The 19,458-nt window shown below is 43.2% G+C and overlaps 1 pseudogene; it reads left to right on the top strand.

Annotated features, from left to right (window-relative positions):
- The first annotated feature begins 207 nt into the window (after window positions 1–207).
- Window positions 208–8,728, top strand: LOC139180562 (upstream-binding factor 1-like protein 1; annotated as a pseudogene).
- The last annotated feature ends 10,730 nt before the right edge of the window (window positions 8,729–19,458 follow it).

Raw genomic sequence — 19,458 nt, 5'->3', positions numbered from 1 at the left:
GGTACTGACCTTCAGGAGGTGGTTAGTAGGACCTTGTCTTCGGGCAAATCAACTATCTGACTAGTTTAGCTGAGCTGCCATCCTGAATACTCAGACCTAATTGCTTGCTTTCTCCCCAGATGCCCAAGGACCCCCTTGGACCACCCAGCAGTAACTAACTGGCAGCTTACAGAGTCAGACTTGCCCCATCTGTCTCAGAGCCCAAACATGTGTCACCTCAAAGGCCTGGATCTGAGTGGGGTCACCATGATGGACTTTGGTCCTGAGATCACCCACGTTATTCTGGAACAAGTTGCAGCCACCCTTCAGGAGCTGAACTTAGAGGAGTGTGGGATCACAGAGTCCCAGCATGAGTCCATCCTCTGCCCTGAGCCACTGTTCAAGCTTGGGACCTTCATTCTGTGTGGGAACGTCCTTTCTGGCCATCCTGGAGAAGCTTCTGAGTCACACCAATGGGCTGAGCAACTTAAGTGATGAGTCTGATCCTGCCCCTCAGGAGAGTGGCAGCCCTCATGGAGCCCTTCACCTGGGCCAACTCGTCCAGCTTCAAGATAAACTCATCGAGATTATGTGGGATTTAGAACATCCAAGGGTCATCTGACTTAATCCAGCCTGTGTCCTCACTGCGGCAACAAGACATTTGATCCCGAGGAGCCCTTTCTGAACCACGGTTATACTCCTTCTAGCTGGATGCATCTGTCAAAGTTTACTTCTGGTCACCTGTAAACTAAAATCTCGGCAGTAGATGCATCAGGAACAGAAAACCAATCCATGGTTTCAGACATCAGCTCAACATGAACGGAAAGGAAAGATGATCGATCTTGCAGTGATGCTGGATTGCAAGGGGAAATGTAGACTTTGGGAGGTGTTGGAACTTTTGGGGATATGTATTTATACAATCAAATATGCACCTCAATTTTTGGAGCTGCATGTGGGTTTGTGACCCACATGTTGGAATTTTCCCTGGGTAGATGCTTCTAAAGCAATTGTCAAAAATAAGAAACTCTTGTTGAAAACCAACTGCTGCCTTCCCTGATTTAATACTCTCTTTTCAGCTTATACCTCAGCAATCTCCAGATATTGATTTTTTTTAAAAAAGCACTGCATTGTCTATGATCCGAAACCTTACCATTCCTGCACCTTCTTTTTCGGTTAAGAGCATCTTTTAACCCTTTGCTTATTTCTTTGGCTTTCTTGTTCCTCACTGTCTCCCAGAGTTTGCCCAATGTCTTGTCCATTCCACTGGTGATATCATCCAGCCATCTCGTCCTCTGATGCCCTCTTTTCCTTCTGCCCTCAATATTTCCAAGCATCAGGGACTTTTCCAATGAGTTAGCTGTTCTCATAAGATGACCAAAATACTGAAGTTTCAGCTTCAGCATCAGTCCTTCCAATGACTATTCAGGACTGATTTCCTTTAGGATTGATGGGTTTGATCTCCTTGCTGTCCAAGGGACTCTCCAGAGTCTTCCCCAGTACTACCATTTGAAAGAGTCATTTCTTCAGTGCTCAGCTTTTCTTAGGGTCCAACTCTCACATAGCCATGTATATGGCTACTGGAAAAACCATAGCTTGACTATACAAAGTGGTGTAGGCAAAGTGGTGTCCCTGCTCTTTATTATGCTGACCAGGTTTGCCATAGCTTTCTGTCCAAGAAGCAAGCATCTATTCTTCAAACCACAGAACTTTATTGTTTTTCTTGCTAACTCTCAGGAAAATGAAACAGATGTAATAACAGATATGGTAATTACGACAAAGATGGAAATTCATATCCGTAAGCATCATGATCAGCATGCCAAGATGTCCAGAGGGTTACCATTAAGATGAAAGCACAGGTGATTGCAAAGTTCTGGGAATTTTTATTGTATTTCCACTCAGCTTTCTGCATTTTATTGAATATTCTGTGTTATCAGATCCTTTTCCATAACCAGTGTTGGGAATAAAGGCATAATCCTTTTAGAAAATCTAGAGCAAACATCAGAGAAGGCAATGACAACCCACTCCAGTACTCTTGCCTGGAAAATCCAATGGATGGAGGAGCCTGGTATGCTGCAGTCCATGAGGTCGCTAAGAGTTAGGCATAACTGAGCGACTTCACTTTCACTTTTCACTTTCCTGCATTGTAGAAGAAATGGCAACCCACTCCAGTGTTCTTGCTTGGAGAATCCCAGGGACGGGGGAGTCTGGTGGGCTGCCGTCTATGGGGTCACACAGAGTTGGACACAACTGAAGCAACTTAGCAGCAGCAGCAGCATTTTCCTAAAAGGACTTTAAATGTCTGGTCACAACTCAATTATATCTCCTCCTATATCATTCCTATAATCACACCTATATCACTTCTATGTATCACTCCTATAATTGATTATATCAATTATAACTCCTCCTCCCTGCCAGGCATGGAGCGGTGAGAACCAGTTTCAATCTTGTTGGCAGTGTGCAAAGCATCTTACAGAACTGAGGACCTCACCTTTGACAGTGAAGGACACACAAAGACAAGAAACTGTGACTTATACACCCACTGGTAGAAGCATGAAGAATACCCATGCCCAAAGTCATGGTCTGAGGCAGCAGGGAGAGCCCTGCAGAGAGCTCTTCATTCCAACAGTTAATTAGATGCTGTGTTACCCTCTGTGTGTATTAACCCACTGAACAGCCAAAGAAATAAGCAAGGAGGTAAGAGTTGCCCCAGGAGGCTTACATGGTGGCTCAGATGGCAAAGAATCTACCTGTAGTCCAGGAGACTGGGGTTCAAGCCCTGGACTGGGAAGGTCCCTGGGAGAAGGGAACACCTACCCACTCCATATAGATACAAGTCTAGCTTTTTAGGTCCATTTAAATTCCCATTAAAGCATATTGATATCTTCCCTCGAAAAGGCATGGTTTCAAAAGACCTATCAGTAATCACAATTGGCACAGATTAGTTCAAAAAATGCTAGTATATGGGAAAACCACAGCATGAAAAGTGTTCCTAGGACAAATTTTGCATATTTGAATAAACCTTGTCAGACACAGAGTATAAGACACATTGCATAAGTGTTACTGTGAAGGAGAGGAGAGGAATAGACTAGTGCCTAGAGGGAAATTAGAGCACTATATGTATTTTTTAAAAACTGTACAAAATAAGTTTTATCACTTTAAAGAATATTTAGAAAACCAGAGAAAAGAAGAGAAAATTCAGATCCAATTTAGAGAGGAAATAACTTATGAAGTAAGAACCCTGAAGAATCCTCTTAATGATAGATCTTGAGACCCCTAGATAGCTTGATTCAAACACGGAAAGAAACTAGGAACTCACAGAAAATGGACAGGAAGATATCTGAGACCAAAAGTTTGTCAACAACTTTCTTGATGACATGAAGGAAATAATATTTGAGGTTTTCTTTTAAATATGAACATAAGCGTTCTTTGAATCCTCTATCCCCTCAGAAATATGTGGTCTTAAGGAAGGTGACAATTACAAGCTGAATATCAGAGGATGCTTCTGTTGCTCCGGGAGGAGGAGCAACTGCATCTGGAGGCTCTGGAGAGAGAAGCCAAGGACATTTGTGAACAACTCGAAGAGAGTGTTCAGAATGACTCAGTACAGAGAAAGTCTGAAAGAATTGTACAGACAGCTGACTGAGATATGCCACAAGCTGGACATGGAGCTGCTCCAGATGAGAAAGGAGGGTCCGTCCTCAGAGAGAGAAACACTGTTCTAGACGAGCTGCTGTGACACTGAAATATTACCTATCCAGATATATGGTAACAAAATCAGCAAAATTCTGTGACCAGGGGAAAGTTAATTTTCTTGGCATAAATCTCACTATTAGTTCAGTTCAGTTCAGTTGCTCAGTTGTGTCTGAATCTTTTGGACTTCATGAACTGCAGCACTCCAGGCCTTCCTGTCCATCACCAACTCCCGGAGTTCACTCAGACTCATGTCCATCGAGTCGGTGATACCATCCAGCAATCTCATCATCTGTCGGCCCTTCTCCTCCTGCCCCCAATCTCTCCCAGCATCAGAGTCTTTTCCAATGAGTCAACTCTTCGCATGAGGTGCCCAAAGTACGGGAGTTTCAGCTTTAGCATCAATCCTTCCAATGAACACACAGGAGTGATCTTTAGGATGGACTGGTTGGATCTCTTTGCAGTCCAAGGGACTGTCAAGAGTCTTCTCCAACACCACAGTTCCAAAGCATCAATTCTTCAACCTGCAGCTTTCTTCACAGTCCAACTCTCACATCCATACATGACCACTGCAAAAACCATAGCCTTGACTAGATGGACCTTAGTTGGCAGAGTAATGTCTCTGCTTTTTAATATGCTATCTAGGTTGGTCATAACTTTCGTTCCAATCAGTAAGCGTCTTTTAATTTCATGCCTGCAATCTCCATCTGCAGTGTACATTCCCCTAAACCCTTGTCACTCTCTGCTATCCACATCCTGAGGATGCTGAGGTTCTTCCTGTCATCTAGGTAAGACATTTCATGCTGGTATCAATTTTAAAGCACTCTATAATTCGTTTTATTCAGTTGTGTCTTTTGCTTTAATTGTTACTACAAATGGTGAGATTTATCCTTGAACATAGCACTAGGTAGTGAAGACATTGGAAACTTAGATGTTGATGCATCTTGAGGCAAACCCTTCCTGCCCCCTTTCCTTCCTTAATGTGCCTGGAGGAAGCACATCATGTTTTACTTTAGGCTCGGTTATGAAGATAGCTTCTGAGTGTTCTCTATAAAAGAATTAGAAAGCCATATCTAATACACAAACAGGAGTAGTAAAGAACATGAAAAAGGATAGAACTATCATGATTAATGTGATCTTTTCTTTTTTGTTTTTCTTTGATAGGGCTTGGAAAAAATAAGGAAAGGCAAGTATACACTAATGATTTTTGATTTCTGAAAAATTTGTTGTCTTTTTCATGAAGTGGATTCACCATTGTTCCTTGGGACCATGGGGAATTGATTTCAGGTCCTCCCCCATTCCCAAATTCCAGGATAAAGAATCCTTTGTACATAATGCCATAGTATTTGCAGATAAATTCTAAGCATGTTCCTGTACATTTTGCCATCTCTAGTCAACTTATTACAACTAACATTTTACAGTGTAAATTAAATGCAATATAAGTCATTCCCCGGTATGTGGCATTTTCAAGTTTTACATTTTTGGAACTGTCTGTAAATGTTTTCTGATTTTTTCCCATTCAGAACAAGGGAAAAGGAGAAAGGAAGTTTAGAGTGGGAATCTGGGATTGACCTGTACACACCATGTATGAAATATAGTTAGGAAAGTAGCTCTACAAGCTCCTATTGTAAAATAAATGAATAAATAAACAAATAAATAGCCTAGAATGTACAGATTAAATCCATGTGTGAATCCATAGGTACAGAACACTAGCATATGTATTATCAATATTGTCTTTTTGGCCATTTTCTATTTCATTTCAAAAGAACTTTGAGGACTTCTGATCCTTGGTCTCAGAAGTTTCCTTTTCATTTGACTGAAAACAAATATACCTGCGAAAGTGAAAGTAGCTCACTCGTGTCTGACTCTTTGAGACCTCATGGACTATACAGTCCATGGAATTCTCCAGGCCAGAATACTGGAGTGGGTAGCCTTTCCTTTCTCCAGGGTACCTTCCCAATCCAGGGATTGAACCCAGGTCTCCTGCATTGCAGGTGGATTCTTTACCAGCTGAGCTGCAAGGGAAGCCCAAGAATACTGGAATGGGTAACCTATCCCTTGTCCAGTGGATCTTCCCGACCCCAGGATTTGAACCAGGTTCTCCTGCATTGCAGATGGTTTCTTTACCAACTGAGCTATGAGGGAAGCTGATATACCTGAGAACATGCTGACATCCTTGGCTTTGTTCCACCCACTCACCCCATCCTCTCCAACCTCACCAAAATACAACTTAGTGAAGGGATTTTTCTAGGATATCACAGAGGAAGCACCTACCCTAGTAAGTTGGAAGGTGAGAAAATTACGAAAGAAACATATTCCCCACACATGACAAGTGAGACTGTGATATTGATAATACTGAGTAGCAGTGACTCAGCCTGTTCCATCACAGCAAGCCCCCTGCAGGCAGGACCTCACAGGGAGGTGCTTCCTGATACCCACCAAAGAGCAATGACTTTCAGGACCAGGGCAGCCAGGTTGGACCTGTGTCACTTTGCTGGACTGACAAGAGTAAACATGTCTGGTCAGTGAGCACTTCTGTTTAGACGCAGAATGCATCCTTGATGACTACTTTGTGAGTGAAGCCTCAAAGCCTTAGCTTGAATGTCTTGCTCTCTATAAAATGCCCAGGGTCTTTGAATTGATGGAATTGAGGAAGGGAATTAAGTTCAGTGAGTGAAAACTTGGAATAATGTCTGAGAAAAATGGGAAAATTGAAATTTGAGATAATTTCTATTTAGTAAAAAATATGGCAACATTTTTATATTCTCATGCAAGTAGAATATATTGTATATGCAAATCACCAAAAATAGGAGAATCCTGAGAACATATCCTGTGGTGAAGTCTGCTGTTTTGCAATGCTCATGTGATTAACCTTTGGTCTTGAAATGGAACCAGTGTCCTTTGTTACAGGGCTGACTTGGCACAGAAGCAGAAGCCTCAGCCCATGAACCCAGAGCTCCCTTCCTGGCCTCTTTATTCCTACACATGCTGAACCACTTCAGAGGTAAGAGTCAGCCTTTTGATGATCAGGACTTTAGACCTTCATAGCTTAGGAACAAGCCTTCGTTCATTTATGATACATATTCTTGGACATGAAGGAGGTGCATAATTTCCTGAAGTTGTTAACATCTTTTCTGCCACTGTAGTCAGATTACAAACACCAAGGCTGACGTTTGCCACCTGTAGTTTCCTGAAAATGCCAATCCAGACACAGATATTTAGATATATTTGACACAGGCAACAGCAATGAATCAAAGTTCCTGATTCTCCTCATTCTCTCAGTATTTGGTGATGTCCCTCTTTGGGATTTTGATGATTCTTATACTGATGTGCTGTGGTATCTCATTGATGTTTTAAAGCCCTTTGCTTTTCAGGCCTTTTAATTTTATTTTTTCCCCTCCCTTCATTTTCTCTTATTCTTTGTCCCTTGAGTGAGAAACCAGTCTTTTATTTTGTTCATTTGTGTGTTAAACATCCTTTTGTGAGATTGAGTGCAAGGCATATTGGGATGGGATCTGAGGATTTTTAACTGCAAAAGAAGCTTCATAATGCTCAATATGAATCTCAATTCAGACTGAGACAGTTTTCATTTACATTCTTAAGGGTAAAGGGAGTGATAGAAGGGACATATCTAAGCAGAGTGTGCTTCTCTCATGTATCCCAAAGGAGAGTGGCTTTCTGTTTCTTTCTCCACAGATACATAGAATCCCACAGACTGCTGGACTTCAGAAAGAACTCACCTGCTCAATCTTGAGAGTGCAGACGGTGGAAATACCGTTGAGGTGTCTGATCTGCTGGGACCAAACATTTCACAAAAACCTAGAAAACGTGCTGCCTAAAAGCCAAGATGACTGGTCCAGAGAAAACATTGTTCAATTACTGGAATGTACAAAAAAAAAAAAAATCTATCCAGTGACAAGCACATGTTCAAAATAACTCAGTCGGTGATGGACTGAGAAAAATAGCTTGTAAAGAATTTTCTGGGGAAATGTACAAACTCAAATGGTTAGAGATTTCCCGTAATGTTAGAAAGCTTCATACTTTGACAGAATTAGTCCTGGAAGCTAAGGAAAATGTTCACAATCCTTCCAAAAGCAGAAAACACAAGAAACATCCTGATTTACCCAAGAACCCCTTGACAGCTTACCTCCACTTTTTTAAAGAGATGAGACCTCAGTACCTCCAAAAACACCCCATGATGAGCAACCAGGAGCTGACCAAGGCTCCATCTGAGGAATACAGAAAGCTGCCAGAACAGCTCAAGCTGAAATATAGTCAAGATTTCCAGAAAGAAAAGCAGGAGTTTCAGGAGAAAATGGCTCTATTTAGAAAACAGCACCCTGATCTAGTCCAGAGCTCCAAGAAAACTGATGTCCCCAAAGGAAGTCAAAGCAAAGTGCCAAAGAAGTTTCAGGAAAATGTTCAAAAAGTGAAGTCTCCCCCAGAAAACAATTTACTCATGAAGTGTAAATTCCAAGGAGAGCCCAAAAAGCCCCTAATGAATGGCTATCACAAGTTCCACCAGGATCTCTGGTTGAGCAGGGAGCTGAAAGTAGTGCCCCCAAGGGAGCGCATGGTGGAGATCAGTAGATGCTGGCAGCGGGTCCCCCAGGACCAGAAGGAGCTTTATAAGAAGCAGGCGGAGGGACTGCAGACACAGTACAAGGTGGACCTTGATCTCTGGCTCAGGACTCTGTCTCCTGAAGAATATGCTGTTTACAGAGAGGTGACCTGTGTTAAGCGTAAGAACATGAGCGTGACAGGGGGCCCGAACCCCAAGAGTAGAAGGATGGGTCTGAAGTCCCCATCATCAAGGAATCTGCAAGGAAGACTTAGAGAGGACCCGGGGCTTCAGGCTGCAGAGATAGCATCATCAGACACGACAGGAGAACATTCTCCTGCCTCAGGGAGATCAGAGGAAAATGAGGACGAGGAGGAAGGCAGCCACTCCTCAGCCCCCAGCAGTGAGGATGAAGATGGAGATTTTGAGCCCGAGGAGCACAGCTCCAGCTCATCATCCTCAAGGGACTCCTCTGACTCGGATCCCAGCTGGGTTTAGTTCACATCCTGAAGAGACAGAACTTTCAGCAAAAGTCCATGGGCTCTTCTCTCTATGCCTCTTCATTGCCTTCCTTCTTTCCCTCCCTCTTCATACAAAGTGGGACCGGTTGGAAAGAAGGCATCTTGAACTGTAATCTCTGGCCTCTCCATCTACCCCAGGTTCATCCCGAGAGAAAATCAATGCAATGTGAAGCCTTGTGGAATAAACCCTGAGCTGACTGGGCTGCGGGGCACCCTGGACTAGACTGAGATCCCTGAACTGGAAAGGTTTGCTCTCTTCACCCTCTGCCTGCTAGACGTGTGAGGGGCTCCAGGGGTCTGTAAGCCCCTTCTCTGTGACCTTGTTCCTCAGGACTCAGGCAGTGATCTGGGGAGGGAAGATCTGATTGACTGGATGTAGGTGAGCTGCCTTTAAAAACATTGCCTAGGCCCCTTCTCTCTGAAGTGAGGAGCTGGCCCTTCCTTACCTTGGAAGTGGGCTGGGTACGTGGGCAGCAGCATTTCTATATGTATATTCATCCTTTTAGCTATCAGTGAGATTTTATTACTGATTTCAAAAATTAGAAATTTTAAGCTGCTCCATTTGAGTTAGCTTTTCCTTAAAGACAGCATCCTTTGACTCAATTATACTAATTTCCCAGGCCACATCTAAATTCCTTCTGGTTTCCACCACAGGCCATCATGTGTTTACCGTGTGAAGTAAACTGCAAGTCACTCACTCATGCCCGACTCTTTGCGACCCCATGGACTATACAGTCCATGGAATTCTCCAGGCTAGAATACTGGAGTGAGTATCTGTTCCCTTCTCCAGGGCATCTTCCCATCCCAGGGACTGAACTTGGAATTGCAGGCAGACTCTTTACCAGCTGAGCTGCAAGGGAAGCCCAAAAATACAGGAGTGGGTAGCCTATCCCTTCTCCAGTGGATCTTCCTGACCCATGAATCAAACTAGGGTCTCCTGTTTTGCAGTTGCATTCTTTACCAACTGAGCTATCAGGGAAGCCCTTGATTTATTTGTATTATGTTATTAGATTGTATTACTTAGGTGTTATGTAAAAGTATTTTAGTCCACAGGTTGCTAAACCGGGAATTTATGTAGTGGTATGACACTACTTTTATCATTTTGGTTTATTGTTATATTTGAAAACATGTTTAAAGCCAGCGCCATCTCATTAAACATTTCTAAACATTATTTGATGTTTTCACTTTTGGTTCTCATGGACAATTAGTATCACAATTAGTAAGTTGTGTTCTTACATGTGAAAAGGGTTGAGTTTTGAGAATTCATCATACTCCTTCATGTCTTAGTGAAATATTTTATTCTTTATAAATATACAGGCAGGGAACTACTGTACAGCACGTGGAACTCAGCTCAATGTTGTGACAGCCTGGATGCGAGGGGAGTTTGGGGGAGAATGTACACATGTATAAGTACAGAAGAGTCCCTTCATCCATACTTTCATGAACTGGGAATGAAACTCCAGTCACAGAAGATCCAATTTAAGATTAGAATTAGTGTTTCTAAAATGTCTCACAGTTCATTCACACACAAAAAAATCATAAGTGGATTTCTTTCCTCCTGCCAAATCTAAATATATATTTTACTGAGATGTGAGCTGGAGCCTATGGTCTGCAACAAGAGAAGCCACCACAATGGGAAGCCAGCACACTGCAGTGAAGAGCAGCCCCACTTGCACCAACTAGAGGAAGCCCACGCTCAGCAATGAAGACCAAATGCAGAGGTTCTTGAACTCTCAGTCCTGGAGCCCTTCCTAGTTATTCTGTCCCATCTCTACAGGAGTGGAGCCCACCGGTTTCCCTGGGGGTGCGGGCCCTGGAGGTGAGGGGCGCAGACTCTGAGTGTAAAGAGCAGCTCTGGGACCCCTGCAGCCCCCCTCCCCCGACCCCTCCTGCACATCCTCCAAGGGGGACTCTGGGCTGAGCAGAGCCTTACCCCCACTTTCCCAGATGGGCCAGGTACACAAGCATCTGGGGCCTCAGGGAAAAGCTCCCTCTCTGGACAAAACCATGTTGGGCTGTCAGAGTTTCAGTGCCTATGGAGGCAGGGACAAGAACACAGAACCCAGTGTTGCCCACTCAAAGGTCTTCAGAGTCCCTTCCTGCCCTGAAGGAAGGTCCCATTGGACAGCCACCCCCTGAGTCCAGGGCTGAGTTATTAGGGCCCAGAACCCACTGTGGGTCTTCACAGAGCACCAGTGGGAAGATTGTGGGCAGATTGGCCTTGGGCACACAGGATATCACCTCCCTCCTGGGTCCAGTCCCTTCAGAAGCTGCCAGGATTCCTTGGTACCACAGGGTTTTCTCCACCCTGGGGAATTTTGTGAGCTCCTGGAGAACCACAGTTTTTAATCCCTAAACTTCCTCTTGGTCCCTGGGCCTTGGCTACTCCTGGGGATTTTCCAGAGCTAATGGAGCAGAAGGCTTTTCCTCAGACCCTCTTGAGATCCAGTCCTTGGGAAAAGGGAGGTCTCTCCTACCACCCACCCCTGGAAGCAGGTATCTGAGACACTGCAGCTGAAAGATCTGGGTCCCCGGTCCCCTGGCTCATCCTACTTGCTAATCTGTTATGTCCAGGGAGCTTCAGAGAAGTGGACCTCTCCATGGTTTACTCCAGGAGATGTGACATACCTCATTACCACTGAGACTAGAGCAGGAATTGTCGGAGCCAGGGTCCCTCGGGTACCTGGTTGGGGGACCAGGAATGGTGCCTACCTTCCTGTTGAACTTGGTCTTCACCTGCTTGGGACCTACATGACACTGAACCTTGAGTCACTCAATGTCTTTCCATAGATTGACTTAAACATGTTCCTACATATTTTCCCAGAGAAAATATCAGAAAGCTAAAAGAAATAAAGTAATTTTGTTTTTTAAAATGTAACAAACAAGTAAACACAGTGATATCCAGTGATGTATATATTTATTCCTGTTATTCCTTTCTTTAAACAACAACTACCACATTGGATCCAGATATAAACAACCAAATATCAATTTTATCACCTATTAATTCAAATCCACTTGGGGGGTTAAATGCTTATGCCAAGGAAAAACAATCTGAAATATTAATATTCTCACTATATATATCTAGAAAAGAGTAGTTAACTTTAGTCTATAAGGCCTAAATAATAATGATAAAACAATACAGATTAACACCCTTTTGATTGATAATTTACATACTATATGTAATTGCTCCTGACAGCCAAGAACACTTCAGTCAGTCTCCCTCCTAACAGCTTTTCAGTAAACACAGATGTTGAGTCTGATCTCAGGTTTCGGCTGTGGGATCCTTAGAGAGCAGAAAAGTGCAGATGGCAATCCTGGAAAGTCCAGGCCCACAGAATAAGTCACAAAATTTTCTGTGACACTTTTGGCCTCAGAATTGAAGACCCTGCAGGTTCACCTACCACATGGTTCCATGCTTCAGCTGCAACCAGCAGAGGAATCTAGAATCATACCCATCGGTGAGCTCTGTGTGTGTGTGTGTTTGTTGGGACCAGGCACACTGGGAAGACTGATTGCAATCACTGCCGTCCCTGCCACACCCACCACACCCAAGGCTCTGGTTCCTTTGCTAAACCTGCTTGTAGTCTTCCCCCCACAGTCTGGTTCTATACTCACTAATTTCTGGGTATGTTGTGCTGTGCAAGGCTGCTGAACCTCTGGTCCTGTAATTCCATTCTCCACGCCCACTCCCTGCACTCCTGATTCAAGGCATGGATTAGGACATGGGATCAGAGGGTTCTGAGGCCACTGCAGCCATAGCAGGACCAGCACATGCTATACCTGCACTGTACTGTGTTTCCTATCAAAATCCTGTTGCTGTTGTTTAGTTGCTCATTTTCATGTACAACTCTTTGCAACCCCATGGACTGCAGCACATCAGACTTTCCTGTCCTTCACTGTCTCCTAGAGTTTGCTCAAACTCATGTCCATTGAGTCAATGATGCCATCCAACCATCTCACCAACTGTCACCCTTTTCTTCTCCTGCCCTCAATCTTTTCCAGCATCAGAGTCTTTTCCAATGAGTCAGCTCTTCCCATCAGGTGGCCTAAGTATTAGAGCTTCAGCTTCACCATCAGTCCTTCCAATGAATATTCAGAGTTGATTTCCTTTAGGATTGATTTGTTTGATCTCCTTGCAGTCCAAGGGACTCTCAAGAGGCTTTCCCAGCACCACAGTTCAAAATCATCAATTCTTTAGCCCTCAACCTTCTTTACAGTCCAACTCTCACATCCATACATCACTACAGGAAAAACCATAGCTTTGACTCTATGAACCTTTGTCAGCAAAGTGAGGTCTCTGTATTTTAATATGCTGTCTAAGTTTGTCACGGAGAAGGCAATGGCACCCCACTCCAGTACTCTTGCCTGGAAAATCCCATGGATGGAGGAGCCTGGTGGGCTACAGTCCCATGGGGTCGCTAAGAGTCGGGCATGACTGAGCAACTTCACTTTCACTCTTCGCTTTCATGCATTGGAGAAGGAAATGGCAACCCACTCCAGTGTTCTTGCCTGGAGAATCCCAGGGACAGGGAAGCCTGGTTGGGCTGCTGTCTATGGGGTTGCACAGAGTTGCACAACTGAAGCGACTTAGCAACAGCAGCAGCAGCAAGTTTGTCAAAGTTTGGCTTCAAAGGAGAAAGCATCTTTTAATTTCATGTCTGCTGTCACTGTCTTCAGTGATTTTGGAGCCCCAAAAAATAGTCTGTCACTGATTTCATTTTCTCCCCATCTATTTTCCATGAAGAGATGGGACCAGATGCTGTGATCTTTGTTTTTGGAATGTAGAGTTTTAAGCCAGCTTTTTCATTCTCCTCTTTCACATTCATCAAGAGGCTCCTTAGTTCCTCTTCACTTTCTGCCATAAGGGTGCTGTCATTTGCATATCTGAGGTTATTGATATGTCTCCTGGCAATAAGTATAATTGTTTCACCTCCCTCTTGAACCTTCCTCCCATTTTTCCCTCATTTCACCCCTCTAGGTCTTCACAGAGCACCAGACTGAGCTCCCTGTGCTATAAAGCAACTGCTCACCAGCCATCTACTTTACATATGGTAATCAGAGCCACCAGGAAAGCCTGGCTCTAGATGTATCCACCTCAGTTCAAATGATTCAGTTCTATCTTTTTATGGCTGAATAATAGTCCATTGTATACATGTATTTCTTCTTTATCCATTCATCCATTGATACCTCAGTTGCTTTCAGTTTAGTTCAGTTCAGTTGCTCAGTCATGTCCGACTCTTTGGGACCCCATGAATCGCAGCAGGCCAGGCCTTCCTGTCCATCACCAACTCCCGGAGTTCACTCAGACTCACATCCATTGAGTCCGTGATGCCATCCAGCCATCTCATCCTCTGTCGTCCCCTTCTCCTCCTGCCTTCAACCCCTCCCAGCATCAGAGTCCTTTTCAATGAGTCAACTCTTCGCATGAGGTGGCCAAAGTACTGGAGTTTCAGCTTTAGCATCATTCCTTCCAAAGAAATCCCAGGACTGATCTCCTTCAGAATGGACTGGTTGGATCTCCTTGCAGTCCAAGGGACTCTCAAGAGTCTTCTCCAAATCCACGGTTCAAAAGCATCAGTTCTTCAATGCTCAGCCTTCTTCACAGTCCAACTCTCACATCCATACATACCACTGGAAAAACCATAGCCTTGACTAGACGGACCTTTGTTGGCAAAGTGATGTCTCTGCTTTTGAATATGTTGCCCAGGTTGGTCATAACTTTCCTTCCAATGAGTAAGCGTCTTGTAATTTCATGCCTGCAGTCACCATCTGCAGTGATTTTGGAGCCCAAAAAAATAAAGTCTGACACTGTTTCCACTGTTTCCTCATCTATTTCCCATGAAGTGATGGGACCGGATGCCATGATCTTCGTTTTCTGAATGTTGAGCTTTAAGCCAACTTTTTCACTCTCCACTTTCATCAAGAGGCTTTTTAGTTCCTCTTCACTTTCTGCCATAAGGGTGGTGTCATCTGCATATCTGACGTTATTGATATTTGTCCTGGCAATCTTGATTCCAGCTTGTGCTTCTTCCAGTCCAGCGTTTCTCACAATGTACTCTGCATTGCTTCCATTTCCTGGCTACTGTAAATAGCGCTGCAGTGTTCACTGAGGTTCATGCAGTAGTGGTATTGCTGAGTCATATGGTAGTTTTGTTCTGGGTCATTTATGCAAGCAAAGCACACTGCTTGCAATGTAGATGAACCCTGAAAGTATTAAGTGAAAGTAACCAAATATAAAAAGTCACAAATTGTGTGAACTCATTTAACTGAAACTATATAAAATAAAAATTTATGAACAATAAAACTGGATTACAGGGGTGACATGAGATAAGGAGGGGAAATGGGGCATATTAATGGGTACCAATTTCTTTCTGGAATGACGGATATATTCTGAAATTATTTTTTCACAAATTTTTGTATATTACTAAAACCCACTGAATTATATACCATAGTGTATGGTATTCAACTTTTATGTTAATAGAAGTATTACATTATTTTAGAGGGGAGGAGCCAAGTTGGTGGAGGAGTAGGACGGGGAGAACACTTTCTCCCCCACAAATTCATTAAAAGAGCATTTAAAAGCCGAGTAAATTCCACAAAACAACTTCTGAATGCCGGCAGAAGACATCAGGCACCCAGAAAAGCAACCCAACTCCTCGAAAGGAGGTAGGAAAAAATATAAAAGACAAAAAAAGAGACAAAAGAGGGAGGGATGGAGTTCCATCCCGGGAAGGGAGTCTTAAAAAGAGAGAAGTTTCCAAACGTCAGGAAACCTTCTCACTGCCGAATCTGTGCCGAGCTTTGGAAGCACAGAGGGCAACATAACAGGGAGAAAAAATAAATAAACAATTAAAACTCGCAGATTGTGAGCCCTATGGTAACTCCACCAGAGGAGAAGCAGCGCAGACGCCTGCACACGCCATTAGCAAGTGGGAGCTGGGCAGGGAGGTGTGGCGCGGGCTGCATCGCTTAGAGTAGGGACCTGGCCTGAATACTCTGAGCGCTATCTGAGCGAAATAATCTGGGCTAGCAAACCAGACTGTGGGACATCTACCACGCGAAAAGTCAGCCGTAACCTAAGACACCGCCAGGCCCATGCACGGAACAAAGGACTAAACAGAGATAGCCAGCCGCAGACCTTCCCCCTCCGGTGATAGGCAGCCAGAACCAGAAGGGGGCAAGCGCAGCCCCAGAGAGACATTATCTATAAAACTGTAAGCAGGCTTCTTTGCTAACTAAAACTTCTTGGGGGTCTGGATTGTCAACATCTCCCTGAGAAGGTGTGCCGGTTGTACACCTAGATAACCGAGCAGTGGGGAGGCGATAAATCGCAGCAATCGCGCTCACTAAACACCTCATCACCTGAGCTGCTCGGACCTGGGAAGGGCACAAAACGCAGGCCCAACCGAGTCTGCGCCTCCACGGACTACCCGAGTGCCTGAACCTGAGCGGTTTGGACCTTGGAGGTGCATGCAGCCCAGGGCCGGCCTTGGATGGTTCCCGGCAGAGCAACCTAGAGCCTGAGCAGTGTGGGCAGGGAGGCTACACGCGCCATGAGTGGGGGCAGACCCAGTGTGGCTGAGGCACTGCAAGCACATGCCTGTGTTACTTGTTTGCAACATCCCTCCCTCCCTTCCCACAGTGCGACTGAACAAGTGAGCCTAGAAATAAAAAGAAAAAAAAAAAGTGTCCTCCACCGTCCCCTTTGTGTCAGGGCGGAAACCAGACCCTGAAGAGTCCAGCAAACAGAAGAAGCTATAACAGAGGGAATCGCCTTGGAAGCTACAGGCAATAGATTAAAACCCTGTGGTTACTACCGACTACATGGGAAGGGGCCTATAGATCTTGAGAAATAAACGTCGGACCAAGGAACTAGCCAAAAATGAGCTGAACCCACAATACTCACAACAAAACCAGAGAAAGTCCTCAATATATTTTTACTATTTTTATGATCATTCATTCTTTCTTTCTTTTTTAATTTTTTTAAAAAAATTTAAGTCCTCTATTATTCCTTTAATTTTCACTTTTATAACCTATTACTTTGCAAAAAAAAAAGACCCTATTTTTTTTTCTTCAGCAAACTTCACATATATATTTTTTTATAATTTTTTGACCTTTTTTTTTTTTTTTTTTCTTTAACATTGTATTTTTGAAATTCCAAACTCTACTCTAGGCTTTTAATATTAGCTTTTTGGTATTTGTTATCAATTTTGTACCTATAGTTTTTTTTTCATAATTTCTGTGACTTTTTTTTCTCTGTTTCTTTCTCTTCTTCTTTTATATAACATTGTATATCTGAAATTCCAAACTCTACTCTAGATTTTTAATTTTTGCTTTTTGGTATTTGATATCAATTTTATACCTGTATTTTCTTTATATTTTTTGTGACATTGTTTGTTTCTGTTTTTTTTTTTTTTTTTTTTTCCTCTCTATTTCTTTTTCTTCTTCTTTTTTTTTTTTAACATTGTGTTTTTGAAATTCCAAACTCTACTCTAGATTTTTAACGTTTGCTTTTTGGTATTAGTTATCAATTTTGTACCTATATTTTCTTTATAATTTTCACAACCTTGTTTGTTTTTGTTTGTTCGTTTTTTCTCTCTTTCTTTTCCTTCTTCTTTTCTTTAACATCGTATTTTTAAAATTCCAAACTCTACTCTAGATTTTTAATTTTTGCTTTTATGTATTTGTTACCAATTTTGTACCTTTAAGAACCCAATCTTCAGTACCCATTTTTCACTAGGGAATGAGATTACTGGCTTAACTGCTCTCTCTCCCTTTGGACTCTCCTTTTTCTCCACCAGGTTGCCTGTGTCTCCTCCCTAACCCCTCTCTACTCTACCCAACTCTGTGAATTTCTGTGTGTTCCAGACGGTGGAGAACACTTAGGGAACTGATTACTGGCTGGATCTGTCTCCCTCCTTTTCATTCCCCACTTTTATCCTTCTGGCCACCTCTGTCTCCTTCCTCCATCTTCTCTTCTCTGTATAACTCCGTGAACATCTCTGAACGGTCCAGTTGTGGAGTGCACATAAGGAAGTGATTATTGGCTAGCCCACTCTCTCCACTATTGATTCCACCTCATCTCATTCTGGTCACCTCTAACTCCCTCCTCCCTCTTCTCTTCTCCATGTAACGCTGTGAACCTCTCTGGGTGACCCTCACGGTAGAGAAACTTTTCATCTTTAATGTAGATGTTTTATCAATGGTGCTGTATAGAGGAGAAGTTTTGAAACTACTGTAAAAATAAGACCAATAACTGGAAGCAGGAGGCTTAAATCCAAACCCTGACTCCAGGGAACTCCTGACTCCAAGGAATATTAATTGACAGGAGCTCATCAAATGCCTCCATCCCGAAACTGAAACCAAGCACCACACAAGGGCCAACAAGTCCCAGGGCAAGACATACCAAGCAAATTCTCCAGCAACAAAGGAACACAGCCCTGAGCTTCAATATACAGGCTGCCGAAAGTCACCCCAAAACCATAGACATCTCATAACTCATTACTGGACACTTCATTGCACTCCAGAGAGAAGAAATCCAACTCCACACACCAGAACACCAACACAAGCTTCCCTAACCAGGAAACCTTGACAAGCCACCTGTACAAACCCACACACAATGAGGAAATGCCACAATAAAGAGAACTCCACAAACTGCCAGAATACAGAAAGGACACCCCAAACTCAGCAATTTAAACAAGATGAAGAGACAGAGGAATACCCAACAGATAAAGGAACAGGATAAATACCCACCAAACCAAACAAAAGAGGAAGAGATAGGGAATCTACCTGATAAAGAATTCTGAATAATAATAGTGAAATTGATCCAAAATCTTGAAATCAAAATGGAATCACAGATAAATAGCCTGGAGACAAGGATTGAGAAGATGCAAGAAAGTTTCAACAAGGACCTAGAAGAAATAAAAAAGAGTCAATATATAATGAATAATGCAATAAATGAAATTAAAACACTCTGGAGGCAACAAATAGTAGAATAACAGAGGCAGAAGATAGGATTAGTCAATTAGAAGATAGAATGGCAGAAATAAATGAATCAGAGAGGATAAAAGAGAAACAAATTAAAAGAAATGAGGACAATCTCAGAGACCTCCAGGACAATATTAAACACTACAACATTCGAATCATAGGGGTCCCAGAAGAAGAAGACAAAAAGAAAGGCCATGAGAAAATACTTGAGGAGATAATAGTTGAAAACTTCCCTAAAATGGGGAAGGAAATAGTCACCCAAGTCCAAGAAACCCAGAGAGTCCCAAACAGGATAAACCCAAGGTGAAACACCCCAAGACACATATTAACCAAATTAACAAAGATCAAACACAAAGAACTGCCGAGGTCCAGCCCCAGCTGATCCAGGGTATTTGAAGGGGAGACGGCGTCGGCGACCTATTCAAATGGTAATTAGAGATATAAAGAGTAATAGAATGAGGATAGCTCAGTAGGAAAATTCAGTGGAGAAAAGAGGCTGAGTAGCTTGGTTTACGCGGAAAATCAATATAACCCATGACACCAGGTTAGCTCTGACCACGGAGGCCTCAGGTGCCCTCTCAAATAGCGGAAGGTGCCCCACCTTAGACACCTTCTCGAGTGGGTCTTAGAAGCCCAGGCAAATAAATGGTTGCAGAGGATATCCGCACTCCAGATGGAGACTTCAGCCAGAATGTGAAAAGAATGACATGGGGAGACCAA

This window comes from Bos indicus, chromosome 29, assembly GCF_029378745.1.
Source record: "Bos indicus isolate NIAB-ARS_2022 breed Sahiwal x Tharparkar chromosome 29, NIAB-ARS_B.indTharparkar_mat_pri_1.0, whole genome shotgun sequence".
In the NCBI taxonomy this organism is placed as follows: Eukaryota; Metazoa; Chordata; class Mammalia; order Artiodactyla; family Bovidae; genus Bos; species Bos indicus.
Note: the sequence above shows the minus strand (reverse complement) of the source record. Positions and strands in the feature narration are given on the sequence as shown.